General features: G+C 42.2%; 1 protein-coding gene across 1 annotated transcript in view; it reads left to right on the top strand.

The window, feature by feature from the left end:
* LOC126396257 (inactive N-acetylated-alpha-linked acidic dipeptidase-like protein 2) overlaps positions 1-19275 on the top strand; it is a 770727-nt gene that overhangs the window by 379478 nt on the left and 371974 nt on the right. The gene's annotated exons all lie outside the window — the stretch shown is intronic.

Raw genomic sequence — 19275 nt, 5'->3', positions numbered from 1 at the left:
TGTTTACTCATTCTTCATTGGAAAGGGCTTCTAGTTCTTTCAGATTCTTTGGCAGTCTTGCATGCACTGCTATTTTGAGGTCTATTCACAAATTTTTCATGATGTTTAGGTCAGGGGACTGTGAGGGCCATGGCAAAACCTTCAGCTTGAGCCTGTTGTGGATTTCAAGATGTGTTTAGGATCATTGTCCTGTTGTAGAAGCCATCCTCTCTTCTTCAGCTTTTTTACAGATGGTGTGATGTTTGCTTCCAGAATTTGCTGTAATTTAACTGAATCCATTCTTCCCTCTACCTGTGAAATGTTCCCTGTGCCACTGGCTGACTGGCCCAAAGCATGATTGATCCACACCCATGTTTAACAGTTGGACAGGTGTCCTTTTTGTGAAAGTTTTTCTCCAAACTTTCCTTTGCTAATTGCGTCCAAAAAGGTCTATTTTAACTTCATCAGTCCACAGGACTTGTTTTCAAAAAGCATCAGGCTTGTTTAGATGTTCCTTTGCAAACTTCTGACTCTGAGTTTTGTGGCGAGCACACAGGAAAGGTTTTCTTCTGATGACTCTTCCATGAAGATCATATTTGTACAGGTGTTGCTGCACAGTAAAACTGCGCACCACCACTCCAGAGTCTGCTTAATCATAATCTGCAGGTCTTTTGCAGTCACACTGAGGTTTTGATGTACCTTTCTATCAATACTATGGGCAGCTCTCTTCAAAAGTTTTCTTGTCTTCCAGACCTCAACTTGACCTCCACAGTCCCTGATAACTGCTATTTCTTAATTACATTATGAACTGAGGAAACAGCTACCTGACAACTTTGCTGTCCTCCTATCCACCTTATTTTCAAACACGGAAGTAAATAGTGGTGACTTCCGGTCAGCCGCTTTCCCTCATGCTTTCCTTTACCGGAGCTAACGGTGCAAGCTAATTTTTTTCAATTTTCAGTTGTTTATGTTAGTCAGTCAGTTAGTTAGTTAGTTAGTCTGTGTATTTTATATAGATAACTGTGCCCACGTTTACGTTATAACGGAAATTTATTCCCTCTAAACGCGAATTAATCGCACGTCAATCAAAAACTATGAACCAAAAAAGCACAATCTATCCCGAGTGAGACAAACTGCTTGATCCCCGTCTCCAGTGTACCAGCAGANNTTTCTTTCTTTCTTTCTGTCAGCGACATACACTCCTAACACAGGACGGGTTGTTTTTATTGACTGAGTTGATTATTAAGCCATAGTGATGCGCGGATCGGACCTGATAGCACCCGAATCAGCATTTTTTTTGACTCTAAAATTGTACAAAACAAAATAATATTCTAATCTTGCTTAAAATATTGAAAAGCATGTTTCATCTTTAACTTATTGCCTTCTGGAAATCAGTTCATCTTCCACTAACATATCTATTCAGAGTAACTGAAATTTTGACCAAGGGTACCCAAATATTTGCACTGTATTATTGACCTGAATTTAGACTTTTGTGAAATGGTGTTGCTGTTAATCCATGTTTTACAGCAACAGGGGGAGGTTTGCCTTCAAAGCTTTAACCCAGATAGCCCTGAAGTTTTTTAAAAAAATATCATGGTTTGGGTTAAAATGAAAACACTTTCTTTCTGACAGAAAGCCTTGAAGGTTAACTTATCAAATGTGCTATTTTTTGTGTTAGTTTATGGCCAAAAGCAAAAAATAAAGGTGTGGCAGCTTCTTCCGTAACAGATTGTTTTAATTAGGCATATGATATTGTTTTATATCAATCGCAGGCCCCTGAATCACAAATCAAAGCCATATCGGACTTTGTAATATCGGCGAATATGGTATTGATGTCCAAAGAATTGATATAATAACATATGATAAAACTAGTGATTTACACCCCTAGTATATGATCATGTATGTATTATGTATGTTGTTTACTGTATGTGCAGGGATGTATCGAAAAATTTTAGAGGTAGTATACCTAGCCACTCATATCATTACAGTCAACTATGGGGAAGAGATAAGTATTTGCAATAACATATTTCTGTATGATTGTAATATCAGCATCACGTTGGTAGTTATTATTTTGCCGTTTATTTTGATTTTATTGTAGCCTAACAAATTAAAGGTTTGTATTGTAGTTCGATATCATATGAGTGGGCACAGAGAAAATTACCTGGGCTTACCTCAAAGACTGCAGGGTGTATTTGCACAAATAGGCAGCTATTATACTTGATGAGTACACTCATACACTGGCAACAGCACGCAAGACATCTCCGTATATGGTTACTGTTTGTACAGGCTGAGTAGTATACTTCTCCACGTAAATAAAACATAATAATCAGTGGAGTTTCCTGCAATGGAGTATCGACTGATAGTGATAATCCTGCTTGCGCTGCCATTTGGAGTTGCTGCTTTTTCTACAAGTTCATTTGTACTTGCACATTGTGTTTTACAACACTTCACAATGGACTATTGTGGAGGGTTCTTGCGGCTCGCCAGGCTGAGTGTGAAACAGTAGCTTAATCTGAGAAGTAAACAGCTGTTTAAAAGGACACTGTGTCTTCCCTTTCTCCATAAATCATATCTGTCACAGTTCACCTCACTTATCCAGGTGGTACAGAGTTACTGGACTGGAGTTTAGGTTGAATTTCTTTCTCACTGTGAGTCTGTGAGTCACTATTCGGGATGAGGACATCAACCCACCAGTCTGTAAACTATCCTCTTCTGCCGACCTTGCTAGATAGCCAGTTAAGGTTTTCAAATGTAAACATAAGTAAACATGGCAAAGGAGATGGAGACGATGGGTTCCAGCCAAACTAGCATCCTGCTAGCCATTAGATAATAAACTGGATGACCTCCATGGCCGCATTAGTTTTCAACAGTTATCAAGAGCAGTCATATCCTTTCACTGAAACTCTGCTAAATTGTGAACAGTGCCATTCAACCAGGAGACTCTTTCAGACTCTTGTTTCATTTCATTGACAAGAGACATGACAGAAATGTATGTGGTGGACTATTGGACATTCAAAGCTGAAAATGACCATGCTTACAGGTATCTTCAAATGTTGCATGAGCAACAGGCTGGCAAACTCTCCAGTAAGTAGTCTGCGCCAGGATGTTTCGCTAGCCAGCTAAAACATGCACACTGGAGCAGCGTCAGCTGTTGGTGTGGGTGGTGCAATGTAATTCAGCAGTAAATAATCAGCTGTGTCTGTCTGTGTGGAGCTGTGGATGGTGGGGCTGCTGAATGGATTTGTGGAGTTGGTTAGTTGCAGTGGTGGCTGTTAGCAATAAGCTCCGCTTGTTGGCCGCTGAATGGTAGCAGAGCAAGTAGCCACTGGCTGCTGGATGTCACAGCTGATGATCCCCACAGGACTGTACTAAGATCTAAACTCAAGAGAGTGTATGGGTTGATGCTGTTTGACAGGCAGGTAGGAGGCTCAACTGTCTGTGAGTGTAGCTTTTCTGTAAGTACAGTCTGAGCTCAGATCAGTTTTCTCTGACAGAATTCTGGCTTTAATTAATTAATTATTTTCTGCTTCTTAACAGTGAGATCGGTGATCTCAGTGAACCTGTGTACAAATCCTACATGTCTCAGATTAGTTATTTGTGGTGTCAAAGTTTTTGAGGCCATAAATAGAGAGATGTTGAGCCTTTCAAATGATGATCAGTAGGTGTGTGCTTGTAAATCACTGTAAAACCTGTCAAACACTGCTGGCAAAATGACAGTTTGTAAGTGTGTAGAAATTATTTGTAGTTGCAGAAAAAAAATGTCTAAATAAAATTTTTATCCAACCTGTCACATTGAGTCTAATTTCTGATACATGAATTAACATCACTGGATTAGTTAATGAATTAAAAAAAAACATATAGAAAACATACGGACTAAAAGTAATGACTAAGATTTCATGAATTTCCGTTGATTAAAATTAAACTAAAACTAAAACTATGAAGGATTAAATTGACTAAAATGTGACTGAAGCTAATAAGCATTTTTGTCCCAAAGCTAAGATTAAATCTAAAATAGCTGTCTTAACACTGGTGGACCGCAGCATGGATGGTTAATATAAAGCAGCAGCCTACAATGTAAGAAGAGGCAAAAAATGACTAAATTACAAGTTGAAGGAGTTGAAAGGATCCAATTTCACTGGAGTTGTACCTTGTATGATTCCATGTGACAAATAAATAATTTATATATTGAAATACAGCTCAGGCCTGAATATTACCTCTCATCCTACACATGAATCCATTAGAGTGCAGTTACAGACACTTTAACTGAATGTTTCCATGTGTGTAATCATTTTTTGAATATACATACGAATGTAAACACACTGTTGTATATAAACATCCATAAACTGTTTTCTGAGTAAGCTCACACTCATATGACCAATATGCCAGTAAATTGGCATACATGTCTGCTTTTTTTTAGCTGCACAGATTTGTGTGGGTGATTCATAGAGATGCATTCTAACTGAGTAAGCCAGTGAAGTGGTAATTGAAAGATACTCTTTTTCTTCTTTTATCTCCCAGGCCCAGGTGGCTGCCATTGCTTATATCATCTTTCTTCAGATTCCACACGAACCAGACATAAATTGTTAATTTTTCATTAAATGAATAAAGGGTCATCACTACAGTGTTGCATCTGTCACACGAGGAATACTTATACTTATTTGTATGAACGTGCTGTAGATGTCTTTAATTGGGTGTTTGGCATACATCTTGAACAACGCTGCACCAGAATCGACTTCTGTCCGGCTACCAGTGATTGAACTCTCTGATGATGTCCCTTCTTATTTCCTCCCTTCTGTTTTGTACTATATAGCACTGCATAGAGCACTCAGTGATGTGTTGAATCTTCTTTATTGGCAGCCTCCATCATCACTTAGATTCCACCTTAACACCAGCCCTGGCACCTGAATAAAGATTTCCTATCATGGAGCCTGAGCACAGGCGCCACGCTCTTAAAATGTGACAAATGCAAATGGGACGAGAGAAATCAAATGTGACTAACGTGTATGGAAACAGAGAAAATCAATTGTCTCCTGAACAAATGGATGAGCTATTAAAATGATTGTGTGCTACAGGAATATATTATCCTCAGCAGCTGCCAGCAGAGGCAACAGCGACTCATATTCCAAGTCTGCTTGGCCCAAGAATGCACACAGAGCTCCTACTAAGGCAATTATATCCACACTCTGCATGAGCAGAACATGTGATTTATCTGCCTGCTCTCATGCTAATAGTCTTTACACATTATCATTATAACAAGCATAAAACATGTAATAAAAACGTGGCTACAGAAAGACATAAGTGGATTTTTTAAAGTGGACCAGAAACGCATAGTTTGCCAAAGTTAATTTGTCTGTTTGTCTTTCAGAGGAGATGGTGCAAGACGCTAAAGACTGGGCTTTGAAGCAGCATTACCATTTTCCAACTTTAATAATACAAAAGCTTTTGACTGAGAAATTTCAGCTGGGGAGTTAGGGACCAGACTTTGAACTGTTGTTTCAAATCACGATGAAGAGACGTTTCTTTTCCTCACCCCATTCGTCAGAGAGTATAAAGAATTTAGCTTAGATGCCAAACAGACAAGATATGAAACATTTAAAAAAGGCTTTTATGAAATAATTTCTGCTGGCTGAAGTTTAGATAAACAGTTTTTTATCGTTCTCTGTGGGATAGTGAGAGGATTCAATCCGCTCATCAGATAAAGACAATCCCAGGGCTTCAAATGCAGCCTGTTAACACTTCAAAACAATCAGAGCATCTCTGCAGGCATGGTAAAGGTTACACAGCATGGAAATAACACAGATATTCTTGTTTTTTGAAGTTCCTGACCTGCTTTTTTTAAAATAATTTCCCCAAATAATAAATACAGATGATGTACATGATATCCATGCTCAATCATACTGGCGTGAAGTAAATGTCAAAGGGAGGCTCCTCTGCTTTAAAACAGGATTCATCTCCACATGATTTTGATGAGATGGTAACCTTCTGAAATGACAGGTTTAGTGGAGTCTGAAACATGGATCATTAAAGTTTTAATAAACTAAATCACAAAATGGCATCGTGGTCCACTGTGCTGAATGACCAGTGTCCTTTAGAAGAATTGAGACGTCATACATTCTCCCTGTTTGTCTTGATAAATTCAGATGTCAGGTTCCAACTCCGGTGGGAAATCTTCTCTGCACAAAAAGTAATGAAACAACAAACAAAAAAGGAAAGCAAACTGTCTCCTAAACAGCACAGAGCTCACAGTGGCTCTGTAGTCAGGAAACATAGTTCATGTGCCCAGGACAAATAGATTGTTGTAATATTTGTGGAATATTCATTTTCTTTAGCCATGTAAACAGCCAAGGGGGGATATTGTCTTTTTTTGGATGAGAGCAAAATTTGCCACCAGATTGGAATTAGATCTTGTAAAATCCTGTCGGCCATAATACGTTTTAACTGTTGAATTCTACCTTCAGCAGGGAGCCAATTCAACTCTTTGAAATGGTTTTGATAAAACTTCTTACTACTTTTTCATATTGTACTTTGTTGTATTGCTTCTTATTAAACTGAAAGATCTGAGTAACACCACTTTTGTAGAGACAGACACCAGACACATGTCCTCTGAGAAAAGAAGGGGAATGGGGGGGTAGAGGGTCTTCACTGGAACTGCATGTCATCAGGGGTACAGGTTTGTCAGAAAAGACAAAAAGGCGTACATAAACACAGTTGTGTGGATCAACACACATATGCAAACAGAGACACACTCAACGTCACTTGAGACATGAGGCATCGTCACAATCAGGCATGTCTCCCAAACCACAGGGAGTCCTTCCAACAGCTTGGCTTATAGATGAAGGTCTCTGCGAGCACACACATACAGAAATGCACATGCTCACGCACACGCATAAGAGCACAGCAGCACATACACCGCCTCCTGCTGCTGCTCCTGGCGAGCTATGAGACATGGCCTGCTGACTAGAGAATAGCAGAACTGTGTGTTTGGGCCATCTGCTGCTGAGACTGATATAGATGTCACACACACACATACACACACACCAGTACACACACACTCACACTAGACTCAGACTACAAGCACACACAAATTTTGTCCACACACTTGCAGATAGACACGTAAAAAAAGATTATGGTGATTGTTACCCATTTATATCCTGTCTATATATAGCCAGCAGTTTTAATCAGGACAGTTCAAGGAGCAGACCAAAATTTTACTTTTACTTTGTTTCTGGGAGTGAGTGTTATGACTGCAATTTACAAACCGCCAAGTCAGAAACATGAGATTTTTATGTAGGGCTTAAAAGGTACAGTGTTATTGACAATATAGCAGTATATACAGTACATTGAAGTTGGGTGTAATTACATTGAACAGATGATAGATTTTGGCAACCTAATTGCCAGAATAAATGTTGGCATTGTATATTACATTATACTTGTGCCTTATTATGAAGCTATATTACAACTTTAAGTTTAAGTTTTAGTATGTCTCAACAACACCCTGATTAACATTTTGCAAAAAGACTTGCTTTTGGCTTAAAGTATCTACTTTTGGTGGTATGTCCTGGCTGAAAATGCAGCAAGTTTTCTGTGGCACTATCCCGTCTGGAAACATAACGATGTCTCAGTAAAAACCAATCACTTTTAATGCCACCATCCTGTCTAGACACCTGATTTCAGCCTTCAAGATTCAGCTCATGAAAGATGAACAAGGGTGAGATCACGGAACTGAACAGGACGCTAGACCCCATGTCACCGGATCTCTGCTGCACAGTACGCAGTGTATGTGCCGTCAGCACAGAGGACTAGTTCACCTGCGGTGTAGACAAACACACGAGCAGCTATGTGTATCAAGGATTTGGATTTTAACTCTCGTCGAACTTTACGCAGGGAAACGGCAGACGGCATAACCACTGTTAGCACTGGGCTAACCCCCACAGAAGGCCACCAACACAGCTTACCAGAGGCCGATCCAACGCACCAGGTCAGGAGCAGATCATGGACTCGATGGTCGTTACTTTGGGTCCCGCTGCTAACTCCACATCCACGGGAGAACGAGACTCGACTGTCCCCCTCCCATCTCCGAAAAGCGCAACCATCACGGCCGCAGCTCACTGGTCCCGGCTAGGAGCGAAGCCCAAGGCTCTGAGTAACTTCACTCCCGCTCCCAGATCCGGTCGGGAGAAATCGTGGACTGATGCCCGGAAAAGTACACGGGATGGAAAGCCTAAACACAGCTCACCTTCGTGTCAGCCCCTCCAGTTGTCCAATGTGTTTTCCATCCTGGATGAGGATCATTTTCCCCCACATAAAAATGACAACTCTCCTCCGCCATCAAAGCCAGCTTCCTCCATTCAATCACCCCATCAAAAGCTCCTGAAAGAGGCTGTACCCAAACGCTCTGGGATTCCTGCCCGCTTGGAGCCGGTGTCAGGGAATCCTCTCCCGGCCCAACTGCTGTTGTCCCCTCCACAAACCTTGTCCGTCCTCACTCCACGTCTCCTTCTCACAGCGCTGACTCAGACTCCACTCTCCCAGGCAATGGGAACCAGCAGTCATCACCTCCTCGTCCACTCTTCTCCCCAACCACATTAATAGCTGGAGATTCAATAATCAGAAATGTCCACTTTTTCAACGCTGCCACACACTGTTTCCCTGGGTCCACAGTTCCCATCATACTGAGAAAACTCCCGGCGCTGCTGTACTCTCTTCCATCCTCCATAAGACGAGTGGTTGTTCATGTTGGCTCCAATGACACCGCTTGTAGTCAGTCTGAACTGACAAAAAATGACTTTAAGGACCTTTTAAACTTTTTAACCAGCTGCGGGAAATCTGTTTTTATTTCCGGGCCGATTCCCACCGCAGCCCGCGGAGCAGAAGGTTTTTCAAGGATTCTCAGCCTCAATACCTGGTTACAGTCCACCTGCTTCACTCACAATATCAACTTCATAGACAATTTTAATCTGTTCTGGAACCGCTCCCTCCATCTCAGAGCTGACGGCGTCCATCCAAACTGGCACGGTAGCCGCATGCTAACGGCTAACCTGCAACGTGCCATCCAGACTGCTACACGTGAATGTGAATGACTGTTTACCTGCCACACCCCCACCACTCACTGAACCTGGCAAAAACCTATGGACTACTTCTCACTGAACCAAACCAGGAAACCCCTACAGGATACACTTACATGGACAAACCCCGTACAGAAGGCCGGGGAGATGGCATTGCTGCCATCTTCAGGAAAAATATCAAAACAACCACCATCTCCATCCCTCCTGCCCCCTCATTTGAACACCTCACCTTCAAACTCTTTGGTCCCTGTCCTCTGGTCACAGCCATCATTTATCGCCGCCCCAAACCACATCCCTCCTTCCTCTCTGATCTTGCTGAATTTTTGACCCAGTTATCTGCCATCTCACCATCTGTTCTCCTCCTCGGTACAGACAATAAACCTGCCACGGAATTTCTGGAACTGCTACAATGTCTCAACTCCACCCAACATATTAACTTCCCAACAAACAACCATGGTCACATTCTGGACTTGGTCTGCTCCACTAATATCAACATTCAACAGTTATCCAGCCACAATCTACACATCTCTGACCACCTGGCTATCACTATGGACATAGACATCCCTATCCCCACGACAAAAAACAACTGGACCATAACGTTCAGAAATCCTAAATCCCTCTCTCCCTCAGCTCTCTCAGCCTCACTCACCCATTGTCTGTCTGCCTCACCTCCCCTGCCGTCTGATGACCCCGCTGATCTGGTAAACCACTACAACGACACACTCTCCTCCTGCTTGGATCAGCTTGCCCCCACCAAAACAAAAACCGCCTCATTCACTCACTCTGCCCCCTGGTACACCCCCGCACTTCGCCAAATGAAGACCCGGAAATTACAACTTGAAAGACTCTGCAAGAAAACCGGTTTATCAGTTCACCTCCTAGCCTACACCGATCACCTACAACAATACAAAGATGCACTCAACGCTGCCCGGTCCACCCACTACTCTCACCTCATCCACTCCAACAACCCCAAGGCTCTGTTCTCCACCATAAACTCCCTCCTCAAACCACATGACAACACCTCCTCATCATTCACCACTGAAAAGTGCCAATCCTTCTTAACATTCTTCCAAACAAAAATTAACACCATCTACAGTAATCTCACCACCTCCAGGACCCCCCCATCTCCCCACCTGCCTCACCACCCATCACCATTCAGCCACTGTCCCACTTCTCTCCAGTATCCCCAGCACAGTTAACAGCCATCATGACCGGAATAAAAAACCTCCACCTGCACTCTGGATCCCATACCATCCAAACTCATTAAGGACTGCGTAAAGAAAAAAAAAAACACATATGTTGTGGCTACATACCGCACACCAGACAGGATTTTGAAAGAGGATCATGAGCCTGATGAAGCTGTAAGCGAAACGCGTTGCTCTGTTAAATCCATGATCCTCTTTCAAAGTCCTGTCTGGTGTGCGGTATGTAGCCACAGCATATGTGAATTTTTCTTTTTTTTTCTTTACACGTTTATACTTTTGCCACAGTACCAGCACCTTGACTTCAGCTGTGCACGGGCATTTTTCTATTATTAAGGACTGCCTCCCTGTCATCTCCCCACTCATTACTGGTATTATTAACGCCTCCCTCAGCTCTGGTTCTGTCCCCCAAACCCTCAAACTGGCTGCCATCACACCAATCATCAAAAAACCCGGTTTAAACCCTGACAATCCAAGTAACTTCCGCCCCATCTCAAATCTCCCCTTCCTATCAAAAATCCTGGAACTTGCTGTCGCCTCACAACTCAGAACCCACCTCACCTCCAATAACCTGTTTGAATCTTTCCAATCCGGTTTCCGTTCAAAACATAGCACTGAAACAGCCCTTCTGAAAGTCACCAATGACCACCTCCTCTCCTTAGACTTCAGACACCTTAACATTGTCATCCTCCTTGACCTCACAGCAGCCTTCAACACCATCAATCACTCCATCCTGCTCTCCCGACTGGAATCATCTCTCCACATCACTGGCACAGCACTCGCCTGGATTCACTCCTACCTCACCAACCAACACCAGTTCCTCAGTATTAACAACTGCACCTCCCCCACCGCTCTCCTGCCCCAAGGTGTCCCCCAGGGGTCGGTGCTTTTTATTTGAAATTCTTTATTAGGAATAACATTATTAGGTCGGTGCTTGGTCCCCTCCTCTTCATCCTCTACATGCTCCCCCTTGGCAAGATCATCCGTCGTCACAGCCTCCAGTTCCACTGCTACGCTGACAACATACAACTGTACATCTCCACCAAAGCCATCACCAACACCACCCACTCCACACTCACCAACTGTCTCACTGAAATAAAATCATGGATGCAAACAAACTATCTCCAACTGAAAAGTGACAAATCGGACATAATCACCCCACATCCCGCACCAAAGCCCCCAACAACCACCAACCGTTAACTGCACTCTGTCTCCCTCACCACACACCCGCAACCTAGGAATCATCTTCGACAGCCAGCTAAGGTTTGACCACCACATCAATCACATCACCAGGACTGCCTTCTTCTACCTCAAGAACATCGCCTGTCTCCACCCCTCACTCACCTTCTGTGCTGCAGCAACCCTCATCCATGCATTTATCACATCCAGACTGGACTATTGCAATAGCATCCTCTATGGCTCATCATTCAAACTCCTCAATAAACTTCATTACATCCAGAACTGCCTGCCTGCCTGCCTGCTCACCCACACCCGCTCCCGAAACCACATCAACCTGTCCTCCAAAACCTACACTGGCTCCCCATCACACATCGCATACAGTTCAAAATCCTCCTCCTCACACACAAAGCACTCAACAACCAGGCCCCCTCCTACCTCACACACCTACACCACCACCACACNGTATAAGTTTGTGTGTTTCATACTGTTTTATTGCTATTTTTGAGTTTTATTTTATTCTGACTTAGCTCTATTTTATGATTTTTAAAAAACTGTAAAGTGTCTTTGAGCATTTGTAAAAGCTCTGAAATGAAATGTATTATTAGAAACATCAATGACTTCAATGACTTTTGCTGGTATTATCCCGGCAGGAAATGCAGCAATTTTTTTGATAAAAACCAACCACTTTTTGTGACACTATCCTGGCTGGAAACCCAACAATATCATGGCAAAAAAAAAATGCTTGTAGTGGCAATGTCCTGTCAGGAAATACAATAATATCTTGGTGAAAAACAACTGCTTCTTGTCGTACTATCCCGAGTGGGAACACAGCGACAGTTTGGCAAAAACCAGCAACCTTTGGTGGCCAAAAAAACACTCTGAAATGCAGCAATGACTTGCTTAAAACATTATTGGTTTTGTTGTTTTTTGGTCTCGAGCAGTGGTTTGCAGCTTGGCAGGTGTCATACTCCCTCTACCTCCTGTTGACAAAGTCGTCACTATAGAAACAGTGATACAAAATGTAATAAATGTGCAAATGTAAGGTCTCCGTGTTTTGCAGAAACCCACTATGCCAACTTTTTCTTCTGGGGACTGGGCTGATTCCAGGTGACATGAGGTGTCCATGTTTGTTTGGTATTCAGGTACTTCTGTATTATGAATTGACAAATTGGCTAAACTGGAAGTCAGACGTGAATGCTATTTAATAGTCACAAAAGAGTGTGGCACTACATGTAAATAAAAATCCAGTCTTCACACCAATACATTGAATCCATTCAATATACTAAGACCTATACACGTCTACTTTGTGTGGTTTCACAAAGTGCTCCACAGTAATAGATTTATGATTTAAATACTTACTATATAAATTACAACAAGGGTAGTGGTCAAGGTAACCACAAACACACTCCATAGTCAAAATAACAGGAGATTTTTTTGTATGTATTAAGTTGTATTTTTTCACTTTGGACAGGGTAGCCGTAATCTCATTGCTTCCAGTCTTTATCTCAAAGTGAAGCCAACCACATCCTGACTCAAGCTCCGTACTAACACAGAGACATGAGATTGAGATCACTCCTCCCATCTCACTCTATGAAAGTGTATTTTTTATATCATCAAACTATTTCCTTAACATAAAATCACAAAAAGGAATCTAGCCACAGAGAGGGAAGGACAGACTACATAAATGGAAAATGAAAGAAAGAATATTGCAAATACAAAGACCTTTCACGACTTAATTTCTTTATAAATGCTTTAAAAATTAACGCATACATCTGAGTTATAAAACACCCACTCTGCTAATTCTTGCTTTAATGGCCCTATTAAATGGGAAATTGTGACATTTTGAAAGGTAAAATTATGTTTTTTTTCCACAATGAGAATTGCATCATTTAATGGTTCTGTGTAAGCTGCATATTTTAGAACATATCTTTTATTGAGATACCTTATCTGCTCAGGCTCAGGTATTGTTCAGTGCTGGATAGCATATTTGTTCTTCACCCAGAGCCTGAAATACCAGCCAGTCCATGGAAACGTCTTTATTGCTGAACTCTGGAGTCCAGTCTTCTCCGAGTCAGAACAATAAAGAGAGTAAACACCAAGCGCCAAACAAGCCAGCAGAGGAGACTCAAATAAGGCCTGGATCAAATTTTATTGACATGTCTTTCATGCAATTAGGAAAACGGGATTGACAGAGACTGGCAGCTCCTCTGAGGAGTTTAGTGTGTTTATGTGCATGTGTATGTGTGTGAGAGAGAGAGAGACAAAGAAAGAAAGCAAGAAAGCAAGAAAGAAAGAAAGCAAGAAAGAAAGAAAGAAAGGAAAGAAAAGAAAAGAAGAAGAGGTTAATGTTGAATACTCACCAAGCTCTGGCAAAACTGAAGAAAAAACCAAAAAGCTATCATGTGGTCTTTCATTAAAAGCCTTGAGATGTGAATGAAGCTGTCATAGTTATGAAATTCATTATAACTGTAAAATATTAGAGAGATACAAAAACTACAATCGTGCCTCCTGTGCTTACTAGCAACACCAGTTCAAGCAAGCTTAGCCATTGTTAGCAATACCAGATGAAAACATTGCATTATGTTGTATTTGCACATACAAACACTGTAGCAACATGTCCACAGATAAAAGGTGGACAGGACTGTGTGCACAACTGTTTTAATGAGACACTAATAAGTCAGAAGTGCTAATAAACAGTATGATACTGTGGCTTTGACTACTGTTGATATGCGTGGCCATCTTGGATTTTGAGATCAGAGTTGGTGAGGGTCCTCTGACTTTCTAAGTTGGAGGTCTGACTTCAGGGGGTGTTCCATTTGAAATTTCTGACTTCTCAGTAAAAATGGAATGCACCATCAGCCTTGATACATATTACGCCTGCTCTACCAGATGAGCTACCAGAGTGCTCTGTGTAAAACATTTTAAGATCTCAATAATTGAAAACTCCAAAGAGTTGCTTTCAGAAGAGACCAGCATACTGACTACAATCAAAGGGTTCCACAAGAGAAACCATTTTATTTTGGGTGTGTCATTTTTTAGCCTTGGGCTGTGTGTACAGTATGGTGTCCTTTACAAGCTTTGTAATAAGTAAGTAAGATAAGTAAAGTAAAATTTATTTATGTAGCGCTTTATAGAGACATAGGTCACGAAGTACTTCACAAGGGCATTATACGACGAGAAAGAAAACACAGAAGACAAAGTGACTATGTTAGCCACATAACGTTGTGTTCACACAGGATGCGTATTAAAGAATTTGTGCAAGTGAATTATATGTAAAGTCAATGTACAGACGTGATTAGACGCAGATTCGTGCAGGGCAGTGCAATGGACACGATGGATGTGATACGAATGATGCAAAGGACACTAAATAAGTGTTGAGATTTTGCATATGCATATTCATAACGGTTGAAAAAAATGAACTTCAGCAACCAATTCCTGCCAATTAGCATTGAGATCCTCAGGGGACGTGCGACTCTGAGGATGTACTAACGGATGTTAATTCATCGATTCAGCTATTTCACGTGCGTGTGAAGTAAGTCAACATAAAATATTCTAGCACTCAAACTCCATGAGTATAATATAAATATTTGCATCCCGCTTGGTGTGAACACAACATTAAGGCAAGAGCAAAGTAGAGGCATAAATAAGACCTGAGCTAAAAAGAGTTATGCTCTAAAAAAATAAAAAGGCACAGTGGTAGCGACAGTGCAATATGAGAAACAGATCAGTAGTGCAAATTGAGCTTATGGACTGGATAAAGTGTATGTGTGCATGTATAGTTCAGAGTTCAGTGTTGATGGGGGGAGGGGGTTCGTCGTCCAGCGATTGAGTGGGCAGGGGGCAGAGAGGGGAGGGGGGGCAGAGCAGGGAGAGAGTTAAGCATCCTGACAGCTTGGTGGAAAAAGCTGTCTTTCAGTCTGCTGGTCCTGGCCCGGAGACTCTGCAGTCTCCTCCCTGATGGCAGCAGGCTGAAGAGGCTGTGTGACGGGTGGGTGGGGTCACCAGCGATGCAGAGGGCTTTGCGGGTGAGGCGGGTACAGTATGTGTCCTGAAGGGAAGGGAGAGGGGCACCGACGATCTTCTCAGCTGCTCTCACGATGCACTGGAGGGTCTTACGGCAGGACGCGGGGCAGGTGCCATACCACACTGTGATAGAGCTGGTCAGGATGCTCTCGACGGCGCCTCTGTAGAAGGTCTGCATGATGGGGGCCGGGGCTCTGGCTCTTCTCAGCTTGTGGAGAAAATAGAGGCGTTGGTGGGCTTTCTTGGCCAGTGATGTGACGTTGTTGGTCCAGGAGAGGTCCTCTGTGACGTGCACACCCAGGAACTTGGTGCTGCTCACCCTCTCCACAGCAGCCCCGTTGATGGTCAGAGGGGCATGTTGGGTGTGCACTCTCCTGAAGTCCACAACAATCTCCTTCGTCTTCTCGATGTTCAGAGAGAGATTGTTGTGCCAAACGGTTCACCTCACTCCTGTAATTTGTCTCATCATTGTTGCTGATGAGACCCACCACGGTCGTGTCATCCGCAAACTTGATGACGAGGTTTGAGCTGTGCGACGGTGTGCAGTCGTGGGTCAGCAGAGTGAAGAGGAGGGGGCTCAGCACACATCCTTGGGGGGCCCCCGTGTTCAGTGTGATGGTGCTGGATGTGTTGTTGCCGACCCGTACCGCCTGTGGTCTCCTGTAGTTCATCCACGTAAGAGGGAGCCTGATCGTATGATGCACCTAGGTGCAAGGCACTCATCCAATAACAAAATGTATAAAGAAGTAAAATTACTCGAAATATTCAAAGCTCAATGCTAATGAAAAAAGTAGGCTTTCTGTAACATTACAAAGATTACAAGTACTTAGATACAGCACTGAGGGATTTCCCATGATTTTAGAATAACAACATTCTGAATTACACGCTGTGAATATAGGGCCTATCTCAAACCAGACCATCCTCACTAACACTCCATTATGGACTGCACACTCACAGCTGAATAAAGCACCCATAATCAGGGTGAAATACAGCGGACACAGTCTCCCTGGGGGACGTAGAAACTTTTGTAACTTTTCGTAACCATGGAGAAAAATAAAACTTGCTTGGAAACTTCTTCGGTGGCATTACTTTTTTATAAACATCTTTTTTTTTCATACAGATATTTATAGACTGCTTAGATTTTGCAAAAGTTCCTGTAACTATATAACGTTTTACAATCAAATGAGGATGTCTGCCATTTTCTAAACTAGACAAGGGTATATTATCATTAATCTAATGTTTTCTTTTATTTGTTTAAAGGGATAGTGCACCCAAAAATGAAAATTCCACCATTATCTACTCACCCATATGCTGAGGAAGGCTGTGGTGAAGTTTAAGAGTCCTTACATCCCTTGCGGAGATCGGCGGGGGGAGCGGCTAGCACACCTAATGGCTGACGGCGCCCCAGACTAACATCCAAGAACACAAAATTGAAACCACAAAATATCTCCAACATGCTCATCCGTAGTGATCCAAGTGTCCTGAAGCCCTGACATAAAAAGTTGTTTCGCAAAACGTAATTTGAACTCTGTTGCTTGTGGCGCGAAGCCACAGAAAAAAGATGGGGATGTAGGTGTCAATCTTGTGTTTTGATGCTTGAAGGAGGAGATAAAAGCAGCCTCCTCCAATATGAAAGAGGCTCTCGTTTTTCTTGAAATCTGATTGGCTCAGCCGCAGTCATCAGTCATTACTCATGGCAGACCAGGCTAGTTTGACCGGATAAAGCCAGAAAAAAAGTGGTGTGGAAAAAACTCGAATAAAAAACAAGAAGAGGCAGCAAAGTGCTCCAAAATAACCGACCTGTTTGGGCGCGCCGTTGGTTGACGGGCTGAGGCTGCTGGTGTTGCTAACGACGGAGATAGAGCTGGAGGCGACAGTGCCATTATAGCAGGTGTATTAACGTTAGCTAACGTTTGTGAGTGTGTAATGAGCAAGGTTGGCTTTGGCAAATTGCGTATTTCTTCTAGGTGTCTGGTTCAAGAGGCCAACTAGCCTACTAGGTATTGCAATAAGTCATTATAATTTAAACCTGTCCTAAAAGAAAATATGTGCTTGCTTTTTTCCTGTGGATGCACACAGTTAACTATAGGTGGTGCTCCCAGTCCCGAGGACAATGAAGCTGAGGGACAGACTAACCCCAGTCATGATGAGGAGGAGGATGAGACCAGAAATATGACAGGTGCAATGTGAAGGCATAGCTTAGCCAGAGGAAAACCTTTTTAGTAGTACTAAGTGGGATTTTTTTGTTGTAGTAATAAGTTGACTAAAAGGGCAGACAATTATATTGTGCATAATATTAGATGCATTAGGATAGAGTCATATGCTCTTATTTTAAGTTAAATAATAAGCACATCGCCATTTGTGGCCAATTCATTATTGCATTTATTTTATAGTCTGGTTATATATATATAGGCTGATTTTCTTATGCAGTTGATTCTGAGCACAGCGTTTGTGTAGTGTGTACAAGTATAGAGGATTATAGGTAGAAACGTGTGGGTCGGTGTGTGGGCCGGTGTGTGGGCTGGTGTGTAGGCCGGTGCGCCTGAATGTCCCGGGCTGAATTTGTGTCTCAGTCCGCCCCTGGTCTTGTCTCTTATACAACATATGTGAACATGTAAAGATACTTTATTTGCACTTAGTTATACATTCATACTTTTGTTTTTGTGCAATCTTGTAATTCTACATGTGACCACCGCTAGAGTAAATCTAAAAGAAATCAGATATGAGCATTTGGAAGCTAATTTTTCCACCTTCTCACCTTTTTCACCCCTGACCCAGTTTCATGCCTGACATGAACCCACAAACACAATGCAAGAGGGTAGGGAGAGGGTGTATGGGGTATTTTGAGACAGGCCCATATCCGTCCTTTCCCTTCTTTACCTCCTGTCTGTAAATGAAGATCAATTGTAAAGGCCCTTTTATAAAACTATCCATCCATCCATTTTTATCCGCTCATTTGCAGCTGGGTCATGGGGGCAGCAGGCTGAGCAAGTGACTCCAGACATCCCTCTCCCAAGCAACATTTTCCAGCTTCTCCCAGGGGACCCTGAGGCATTCAAAGGCCAGATGAGATATATATTTCCTCTAGCATGTTCTGGATCTGCCCCGGGGTCTCCTACCAGTTGGATGAGCCCAGAAAACTTCTAACGTAATGTAATTGTATAAAATTATATTATTTCTCAATCAGCTTCTTCCTATGAGCGATGGAGTCCTACAAAGGCACACTATTCTCTGCAAAAGTTTTAAAAGTTTTACTTATTTAACAAACAAGAAAATATGGTGATACCTGTACTTTTGTACACCAATCAGGATTTAGCAACATTTGAATTAGAATTTGATACAAGTAGTAGTTTGCTGGGTCACTGTCAGAGTCCAATCTAATTAAACCACACCCACACAGTCTCCATGAGGCAGATTAGCTGAGCTCATGAGTGTTCAACTCTTAATAGATAATCTTTTCTTTGGTAATTTTGATTGTTCCTCATTTATTCATGAATATTTAATGTTATAAAAGTACTCTGAAGCTAGGTGTTAAAGGGCTTTAAATACGACACTGTGGGTGCCTAAAAGGAAGGGAAACTGTTTTTTACCACAGACTGTAAAAATAATGGATGTAGCTAATGTGATGTCATCCATTGGTTTGTGAACTCCCATTCTAAAGCCTCCACAGGGTTCAACGCTAAGGTTTTTTTTCACTTGCCCGGTCGGGCAAGTTGGTCAGAGATCTACTTGCCTGAAGTCAGTTTTTACTTGCCCTATAAAAATTGTTTAATTTAAGCGGCTATCAAATAACAAAGACTGCAGTTATTTTTATGTTATGTAATCTT

Source organism: Epinephelus moara, chromosome 10 (genome assembly GCF_006386435.1).
Source record: "Epinephelus moara isolate mb chromosome 10, YSFRI_EMoa_1.0, whole genome shotgun sequence".
NCBI classification, from domain to species: domain Eukaryota; kingdom Metazoa; phylum Chordata; class Actinopteri; order Perciformes; family Serranidae; genus Epinephelus; species Epinephelus moara.
This window is presented reverse-complemented; position numbering and strand designations above follow the sequence as displayed.